Raw genomic sequence first — 10,549 nt, forward strand, 5'->3', positions numbered from 1 at the left:
ATACATCACTTTGCTGACAAAGGTACGTATAGTCAAAGCTTTGGTTTTTCCAGTAGTCAGGTATGGATGTGAGAGCTGGACCATAAAGAAGGCTGAGTGCCAAAAACTGATGATTTCGAATTGTGGTGTTAGAGAAGACTCTTGAAAGTCCCTTGGAAAGCAAGGAGATTAAACCAGTCAATCCTAAAGGAAATCAACCTGGAATATTCATTGGAAAGACTTATGCTGAAGTTGAAGCTCCAACACTTTGACCACGTGATACAAAGAGTTGAGTCATGAAAAGACCCTGATGCTGGGAAAGATTGAGGAAAAGAGAAGGGGGCGACAGTGGATAAGATGGTTGCATGGCTTCACTGCCTCAATGGACATGAATTGGAGCAAACTCCAGTAGATAGTAAAGAACAGAGAAGCCTGGCGAGCTGCAGTCCATGGGGTTGCAAAGAGTTGGACATGACTGAGCTACTGAACAACAGCAACAATATCAGTAAAACCACCAATTAATAGAAAAACCTGTAATCACTTTTTTTTTTTGATTTTTTAAAAAATTTTATTTTATTTTTAAACTTTACATAATTGTATTAGTTTTGCCAAATATCAAAATGAATCCATCACAGGTATACATGTGCTCCCCATCCTGAACCCTCCTCCCTCCTCCCTCCCCATACCATCCCTCTGGGTTGTCCCAGTCCACTAGCCCCAAGCATCCAGTATTGTGCATTGAACCTGGACTGGCATCTCGTTTCATACATGATATTTTACATGTTTCAATGCCATTCTCCCAAATCTTCCCACCCTCTCCCTCTCCCACAGAGTCCATAAGACTGTTCCATACATCAGTGTCTCTTTTGCTGTCTCGTACACAGGGTTATTGTTATCATCTTTCTAAATTCCATATATATGCGTTAGTATACTGTATTGGTGTTTTTCCTTCTGGCTTACTTCACTCTGTGTAATAGGCTCCAGTTTCATCCACCTCATTAGAACTGATTCAAATGAATTCTTTTTAATGGCTGAGTAATACTCCATTGTGTATATGTACCACAGCTTTCTTATCACTTTTTAAAATCCAGATGCATATCAGGATCATCTTGGAATTTTGTGAAGAATACAAATGCCCAGGTTTTTTTTTTTTTTTCTCTCCAGAGCTCCAGATATGTTCTTATGGGAAGCCATGTTTAAAAAAAAACTGGACTATATGATGATCTTCACTTTTATTTAGTTTGTTTCACTTTTTCTATTTCATATTTAGTGTCCCCGTTTCATTTAATTTATGTTTTCCACTTTCTCCATCTCTTCTTTTCTTCTTTTCTGTTTTTGATGTTCTATCTCAAGCCTTTATCAAATGTAGTATAAACTTTTGTATACGTGTGTGTGTACTATGTACAATATAATATATATATTTTAGAAAACTTGGGAATTTTTGTCTAGCTAAAAAACTAATGACATTTTGATTCCACTTGTCTGACTTAGTATGGATAGAATGCTAGATTTCTAATTTATATTCACTCAAAACTTTGATACAGTTCCATGTATTTTAGCATCTAGTATTACTGCTAAAAGTCTAGAAGTTTCATTATCTTAGTGATCTTTAAAAGTTTTTTTGAATGAGACTTGAAACTCCTAATCCAATTCTGAGACCATAAAGCAATACTATGTTGTAAAAAACAGAAAAGAGGAAATTAAATGTAATACAGTGTTATTAAGTACAGATTTTTTTCAAATTTCACCAAATTTTATGTTAGTGTCCATTGTTTGCTTTCATACCTTATTCAAGACTCCACATTGTATTTCATTGCATTGAGGAGCTTCAGCTGCATGCAAATATTCTGCTAAATTCTTTTTTCATTTTTATGTTATTACAAATATTTTCTATTTCCTTGTTATGGCTTCTTAGATGCACCCATCACTTAAAAATGGACATTTAATTTCCAAATACATGGGAGTTTTAAAGTATCTTTGATGTTAATTTCTCATTTTGATATTAATTTCTCATTTAAATGCTTTCTTTTCTGCAATCACCCTCTTCGCTGCTTCAGTCTTCTAACTTTATTGAAGCTTTCAATGGCATGGCTAAGTCAAAGTTCTCTCTTGGTAAATGTCACATTGCATTTGAATATTTGTGGGTTGTTTTCAAATATCCTCTGATACTGATCTCTATCATAATTCCACAGTGATAAGAGAACAGACTCTTTATTATTTTAACACCTTTAGACCATTAAATTTTTGCACCTGGTCTTATGTCCTTGGATATGTTCCAAGGCTTCCTAGTTTATAGTCTATAGGAACTTGAATAGATTTTGTATCCTCTGTGTGAAACCTGTAAAAATCTTTTATGTTGAACTGGTTCATAGTGTTTCAGGTCTACTATATCCTACTATTGATGATATAGTAGGTGATATATTCCCTGCATATTCATTTATTAACTTTTGTGAGTTTGATATTAAAACTCCAACTAAAAATCTTAATTTACCTACTTAAAAAAATGTATTGTAATATATAGTGGAACTATATGTAAACTTGTTCTGTGTTTTCTAAATCTCCTGTAAATGTGTTGTCATATTTTAATAATATAAAAAATGAAAAAGAGGCCACAAAAATTATAAATTATAAAAATGACTTATTTGAACCTCAGTGGACACTCACGTCTCTTTCCCAGTTCTAGACCAATTTGATCAGAGGCAGTCGATCTTGCCTAAACAGGAAGAATGTTCTTATCACATACTAGCCAAGCCACAAGGTAACCCTAGTCTTGGCATATGCTGATATTTTTATGATTGTTAAATGTAGTCTACATAAATCCTGTTATCCAGCAAATCTTCCAAACACATGTTGAATCATTATTTCTATTCTTTGATATAGAACTTTTAAAAATACATGCATTCTCTCCTCCTTTGATGTATTTCTTCAACTCTTCCTTCAATTCAAGTGACTCTTTTATGGAGCTAATTCAGAGTTTTCCCTATATCCCTTACTATTTCTTCTGTAGTTTCTTCTGTATCCCTTATTATTTCTTCTGTAAAAATAGTTTGTACTATTTCTTCCCCATATCCATTATTATTTCTTCTTTTTTCCCCCCTCAAACTCATATGCACCTTTGTATTCCTGAAGTCTGTTACAATTTTACAATTCCTAGAAGATAAAGCACACATTAAAAAAATAAACAAACAAGACAGTTGATAGTTGACCAAGAAACTTTCCTTTCCTGAATGCTTTGAATCAGATCTTCTGTTTATATTTCATTTTTCAAATAAATTATTTTTATTTTCTACATACTGTAGAGGGTGGTAATTCCCTTGACTATTACAGGCATTTCTGAAGTGTTTCTGCATAATTCATACTGAATGCATTCCTTGGAAGCTGGCATTATTGGGGTATGCATATTAATTATTTATATGCAAATTAAGAACCACGAGACCCAGCACCACTGGAATATATAACTCCCACTATCTTTTCTAAAGTAGTACATTTTCTATACCCCTGTGTTATCATTTCTTTATACAAAATTTTCCAGTTCACCCAAACAAATGTCTAATCATATTAAGATCTTAACTTTTATATTAGCTAAAGCAATTATGAATGTGAGAAGATGGAAATTGTTAATATAAAGTGATTACACTTTATGGCTCATCTTTTTCAGACCCTAGAAGCAGAATTATGTACCTTTTGGATGTTTTTCTTTATTGATTGTATTTTTCAAATACAAATACTTCAAAATACTTCAAATTTTTTCAAAGTATTTTTCAAAACTCAAATACTTCATTCAAATTCATTTCAAAAACTCAAATACTTCTATTTTTCTCATACTTGAGCACTTTCTGTTTATACCCATTGAATTTTTCCCAATGGCAATATTTAGAGAAATATAATTTCAGACTAAAGATGTAATAAGGTTTCACTTGATTATGACCTCCCGCCCAACAATCCTTATCCCACAGTGTGGCTCCTTCATTGGTGGAGATAAAGGGAATAGAGATAAAGGCAGAGGGGTAGCAATAAAAGAAGCCATCCAGGGATACATTATATTCCAAATAGCAAAACATTTTCTGAAATAAATTTAAAGGTAAAACTCTTTACTTGAACTCTTGAATTGACACACACACTGCCTCATTCTTAACTAATGAGTTAACCATGAATCCCTAAGGAAGGGACCGATAGCAGGAGGTGCTTTATCCCTACAGTCCCTGGAAGTATTATATGACAGTTATCTAATTGAAGTCAAGGGTAACAGGAAAGGAAACAAAGGATGAACCTTCAACTTGTGGATCTTTGTTTTCAAGAAGACATGCTTGGAAATTGCTACCATTATTCTGGATTAATATTTGGGTTCATAATTCACCTCTGACTGGACCTACATGGAATATTAAATTGAAGAGGGTTGGTCTTTGGTACTAATGCCTGTGTTAGTCCACTTTGTATACTCATTTTCTCTCTTCTTAGGGTGCCTTTGCCAATTCCCCAAGCCTCCAGTCACTTTTGTTTTCTTTCTTTCACTACCATTCTCTCATCAAAACCTGTACTCCAAAAAGACCTACCCTTAGAAAACTGGAGTAAAAGTCAGATTAAAATCTATCACACATGAGAACAATACGACGGAGGAGTAGGTGGACATGGAGTACATCTCTCTCCGCGGATATATCAGGAGTACACCTTCAGACACAGAAGTACATGCAGAACACCAGCTGAGAGCAGACAAGATTATCTGACCAGTGGAAAAGAAAACACAGAACCACGCAAAACTCAGTAGGATGAAGGAACTAGGGGGAAAAACAGGAGTGTTAGTAGGACTGGACCTGCACTCGGCCAGTGGAGGAACTGAAGCAGGCATCCAATCTCCACTTCGGGGCACTTGTCTGAGTCAGAAGAGGAACATTTAAGGCTGAGAGTGAAACAACTGATCTGTGGCAGCCTAAATGGAATGAGAATCATACAGTCCTTGCCACAGCCATACCCACCCCGGACAGGGACACAAGTCCCCTGGAAGGCACAGCGGCTGGGAGCTGGAATTAAGGGATTGTGGAGCAATCCCAGGGCAAGGGCTGCTGATGACTGCAGAGAGATGGATGGAAGGGATGTGAGGGAGGAGATTGTGGTGGCAGGAAACCCAGGCAGCCATGGAAGCAAGGCAATACTGCTGAGTCATGCATAGGGAGTGGAGCCATCACCATAGCCTCTCTCTCCCCACACTCAGCATTGGCAGCTGAACAATAGAAAGGCAGGCCCATCAAATGCCTGACACACTGATAAAAAGTAGGATCCCACTCAGGGTGCCTCTTTAAGTGCCTGATGCACTGATCTACAGAGTAGGACCCCAGCCAGGGTGGCCCATCTATGTGCCTGACGCGTGGAACAACAGAGAAGGACCCCAGGCAAGGGAGCCCTCTAAGTGCCCAAACAGGTGGAGCTATGGAGAAAGACAGGCCACAGAAGCCTTCTGATTGCCAGCTACAAGAGGCTAAAAAAAAAAAAAAAAAAGACTCTGACAAGGCCATAAAACCTGCAGTGGAGGCAATCTGTGTCCTTGCACACTTTGCATTGCCAGGATCTCCACAAGCCAAGCAGTTGTGCCACCTTCACGCTCAACTCTCACTGGGGTAGAGCTGTCAGAGCCAAAAACAGTCTTGCATCTATGTGCTCAGGGTCCCTTCCGTACTGTCCTACTCTTTGTGACCCTGTAGACTGTGGCCTGACAGGCTTCTCTGTCAGGGAAGGGGTTCTCCAGGCAAGAATACTGGAGTATATTGGCCAATACTGGTTTCCATACTCTTCTAGAGCACTACATTTCCTGCTGCTCTAGCTGCCAACTCCCTTGAGTACCTGGTGCTGCCAGAACCTCTGCAACCCGAGCAGCTGCACCACCTCCACACCTGGCCCTCACAGGTGCACAGGGGCAGTGTGGGTAAGGAAGAAGACCCAACAGCTATACAAGCTGCAGATTAAATCCACATAATCAACTAGGCAGACTCTGTGTCTATGGAATACATAAAAGGTCATTGAGAGCTCTCACAAAAGAAAAGCACTAGTTCTGATAGCTATGGACATTGGAGGCAAGAACACATAAGAGTAAGACCAGATTAGAATCTGAGATGCCCCCACAGCAGGTCCAGAGGTCAGCACAGTGTTGGAGGACATCCTAGGGAGATCAGGTGGACTGTTACTCCCAGTGAGGGAAAGGACTCTGACAACAGTAACTCAAGAAAAACATTTATTATACTTATGTTTTGATTTGTTCTGTAGATTCTTTTGAATTTTTTTCTGTTTCCTTTATTTTCTTCCTCTGTTACAGTTGTCAATTTTATTGGCACTATGAAATACAATTAAGCTTTGAGTTTTTTTTTTTTTTTTCCTTTTTCCCAGTCACATTTTTTATAGTTGTTATAAACCTCTGACTCTACATTGGGCTTTTGCAGTTCTGTGGAGTTTTCCTTTTTTTTCTTTTCTCTTTTTTTAATTTTAATTTTTTAAACCATTTATTATTTTTCTACATTTATTCCTTTGTTTGCCTTTCCTACTGTTCTTTTCCCCTTGCAGTTGATCTTTAATGTATGTACATCTTCTTAATCTACCTATATTTAACTTAGCATATCTTTTCTTCATTTCTTTCCTTTCGTCTTAACATATTTGTTAGTTTTATTTTCATTGCTTTATTCCCCACTTTGCACCTTGATTTAGTTTTGTTCTCTAGTTTGTGCTTTAGTTAGTCTTGTTCTGGTAAATATAATTTTTGGTTCCTTTGTTTGCCAGGTCATTCTATTGTACTTTATTTTTGTTGGACTGCTTTGATTCTGCGGATGGGTGTATATGTAAATGTGTATATTCAGTCACACTTTATTTTTGATATAAACCTCTGCCTCTACATTAGACTTTTGCAGTTCTGTGGAGTTTTCCTTTTTTTTTTTTTTTCTCCTTTTAAATGTCTTCTTCCATTTTTTTCTTTCTTTTCTCTTTTTTATAATTTTAAATTTTATTTTTTTAAAACCTATTATATTTTTTCTACATTTATTTCTTTGTTTGCCTTTCCTACTGTTCTTTTCTCCTTGCAGTTAATCTTTAATGTATATAAATCTTCTTCATGTACTTCCATTTAACTTTGCATATCTATTCTTTCTTTCCTCTCAACATATTTGTTAGTTTTATTTTCATTGCGTTATTCCCCACTTGGCACCCTGCTTTAATTTTGTTTTCCAGTTCGTGCTTTAGTTAGTTTTGTTCTTAACTGGTAAATATAATTTTTTATTTCCTTTGTTCACTGGGTCAATCTACCATATTTTATTTTTGTTGGAGTGTTTTGATTGCTCATGGGTGTATATGTATATATTCCACTATTTTAATTATTTGCCTGATTTTGTAAGTGACATTTGTCTGGGATTCATCTTTGGTTTCTCATTTTCAGATATTTGTTTTAATCTCACTTAGTGCCATAAAAAACCACTTGTGGAATCTTCATTCCTGACCAGAGATCAAGCCCTGAGCCTTTGGAGTGATAGCACTGACTCCAAGACCTAGACTTCCAGTAACCTTAGGGAGTATCATATAGTGAGAATTCACACAAAGTAAACCACTTGAATATAAGACCCAGGGGTACTCTTCTGCCCCCTTCTGATGCCTATGTCAGAAGCCTTCTCTATCTCCTTTATACTTTAATAAAACTTTATTACACAAAAGTTCTGAGCGATCAAGCCTCGTCTCTGGCCCTGGATTGAATTCTTCTCCTCTGGGGGCCAAGAATCCCAGTGTCTTTGCATGATTCAACAACAACCTTTCAGTCTCTTGAGACCGACTTCTCTGTCTCTTAGCATTCTCTTAGCCATTTCAGCCAAATTTGTGGTTGTGAGCTCAAGGCCCATGCTTTCCATGAGCACGTGCTTCCAAGAGATAATACTCCCTGGACCAAGGAAAAACCCTCTACTCATCGTGCTTTCTGGGGTGACTGTACCATAGCTGTCCAGCTGACAGAGTTGATTACACAGAGTATCAAGGCTGAAAGGTGAAGAGACAGAGAGATCCCTGCTTGCAAGACGAGGCTGTGTTTACCATTGTTTCTAAACAGATTCAGGCTTTAGAGAAAGTAATTGGCGGAAAATGGTGAGAAGGGGCTGGCGAAGGCCAACTAGTAGTCCTTGGGGTCTTTTAATTCTCTTTACGCCCAGTTTTGTGTGGAAAGAAATTGCTCTTACTTCCTTTCCACGCCCTTCGCCGTATTTTTCTCCCATGTTCATCCTGGGAGTTTCCTTCACCTACGAACAGCCCTGATTTCAGAGCTCTTGACTCTCAAGTTTCTACAGCCCTGGCCTGGGTGTGATCCTGATCAAAGCTGCACACTCGCTCAGGAGCTCTGCTTCCTGTTCGCCATCTGCAGAGTTTGGTAATAAGGACGACTGCTGCTGCTAAGTCGCTTCAGTCGTATCCAACTCTGTGCAACCCCATAGACGGCAGCCCACCAGGCTCCGCCATCCCTGGGATTCTTCAGGCAAGAACATTGGAGTGGGTTGCCATTTCCTTCTCCAATGCATGTAAGTGAAAAGTGAAAGTGAAGTCACTCAGTCGTGTTCGACTCTTCACGACCCCATGGATTGCAGTCTACCAGGCTCCTCTGTCCATGGGATTTTCCAGGCAAGAGTACTGGAGTGGGGTGCCATTGCCTTCTCCGAATAAGGACAACAGTTAGTCATACTAAAACCCACAAGGCTGCAAGGAGTACCAGCTTCTTACCGCCGCTGCTGGCCGTGGCCGCTGGCCAGACGGGAGCGACCCCTAGACGCGGCCCGGCCTCGATGACGCAACGCGCAGCCTCCGTGACGCAAGCCCACAGCTTCCGTGACACAACCGCGTCTCCTCAGGGCCCGCCCACAGCTACACGGACTAACCGCTAACCAACCTTCAATCCCTGCCACTGCTGCCGGTTACTGGGAATGAGCGCGGTTGGGGTCGCGCCGCTGCAACATGTCGCAAAAGCCAAAGAGCCGGGGCTGCCCCAGCTCCCAGGTCGAGCGGGAGCTGGGTGGCAGCAGTGAGGAAGCCCCGAGCACGTCTCGCGGGCTGGGTGGCGCTGCGGCGCAGCTGCAGGCCCAGGCCTCCCTCGCCCCCGAGCCACGCTCCCAGAAGCAGCTGGAGCTGAAGGTGGCGGAGCTGGTGCAGTTCTTGTTGATCAAGTATCAGAGGAAGATCCCTATCCACCGCACTGACATCCTGCGGCACGTAGTCGGCAACGACAAGGACGTGCTCCCAGAGCTGCTGTGGCGGGCGGCCAAGCGCCTGTAGTAGTGTTCAGGTACCGGCTGGGGGAGCTGGAGCCCCGCAGCAACACCTACATTCTGGTCAACACGCTGGAGTTGGTGGAAGAGGATGCGGAGGTGCACGGCGACCAGGGCATGCCCACCATTGGGCTCCTCATGATCTTGCTGAGGCTTATCTTCATGAAAGGCAATAGCATCAAGGAGACCGAGATCTGGGACTTCCTGCGGCGCCTAGGGGTACACCCCACCAAGAAGCACCTTGTCTTCAGGGACCCCAAGAAACTCATCACCGAGGATGTCGTGCGGCAGCGATACCTGGATTACTGGTGCATCCTGCACACAGAACCCGTGGACTATAAGCTCCAGTGGGGCCCGCGCAGCAACCTGGAGACCAGCAAGATGAAGGTGCTTAAGTTCATGGCTAAAATCTACAACCAGGACCCCAAGGACTGGCCGGCGCAGTACCGCGAGGCTTTGGCGGACGAGGAGGCGAGGGCCAGACCCCAGCCCGTGGGCCCGACTCCAGCCACTGCCCCTGCCTCAACCCCTTCTCCAGTCTCTTGAAATCTGAGACAAACCCCAGGGCCCGCTCCCTCCCCAGGGGGAAGGGCTGGAGGTGGGAGGAAGCCTCTTGCTTGTTTAAATGCGTGGTAGTTCCAGGACGTGTTTGCAAACTTTTCTTCTTGTAAGTCATTTTGATTCTAAACTTTCATTTAGAAGGTAACTTGTTTTGCTTTGCTTCAGTGTCTATGTTTTTTGGTGTAAAGATCTTGTTAGCTTTGTAAAGCAAATTGAACTTCCTACCCTGATCTGGATCTGCCAAGGAAATATAAGAGAACTAGCCCTTGTCCGGCCTTTGAATTGCCCCACTCTGTAAGGGAAAAGTCTTTGTAAATTGAAAACGAAAATGTAATTGCCTATATCCCCTTTTACCTTAATGCAGCTATTTTAAAAATCTGTTTTCTGTGCATATAAGCATTTTGAGTCATTCTAAGCAATGTGCATAATGTAGTTTTTCCAAATAATTTTTTACATTGATAATTACTATGCTGTGTGGCTGACCATTTTGTTCAATATTTTTTGCTACTATAGTTATAATACTGTATTTTATATATCTATATCTATATATATATATATATGACAAGACCTAGCATCACCCAACCACCATTAGCACCCTGTGCAGGATGCCTCATCTAAACAAACAAAACAAAAATACAAACCCAATCATCAGCAGACAAGATTAGCACCTCACTCAGCCTTGCCCATCAGAGGAAAAACAAACAAACAAACAAAAATTCAGCACAAATCTCACCCTA

General features: G+C 40.6%; 1 pseudogene across 1 annotated transcript; it reads left to right on the forward strand.

Annotated features, from left to right (window-relative positions):
• Nucleotides 1-6,428: 6,428 nt before the first annotated feature.
• LOC147363326 (non-structural maintenance of chromosomes element 3 homolog) lies at nucleotides 6,429-10,278 on the forward strand (annotated as a pseudogene). Its single transcript, XR_015136974.1, has one exon. The product of XR_015136974.1 is annotated as a non-structural maintenance of chromosomes element 3 homolog (transcript).
• The last annotated feature ends 271 nt before the right edge of the window (nucleotides 10,279-10,549 follow it).

This window comes from Bos grunniens, chromosome 11 (genome assembly GCF_055505025.1).
Source record: "Bos grunniens cultivar Pamir isolate PY7600 chromosome 11, Bosgru_T2T1.0, whole genome shotgun sequence".
In the NCBI taxonomy this organism is placed as follows: domain Eukaryota; kingdom Metazoa; phylum Chordata; class Mammalia; order Artiodactyla; family Bovidae; genus Bos; species Bos grunniens.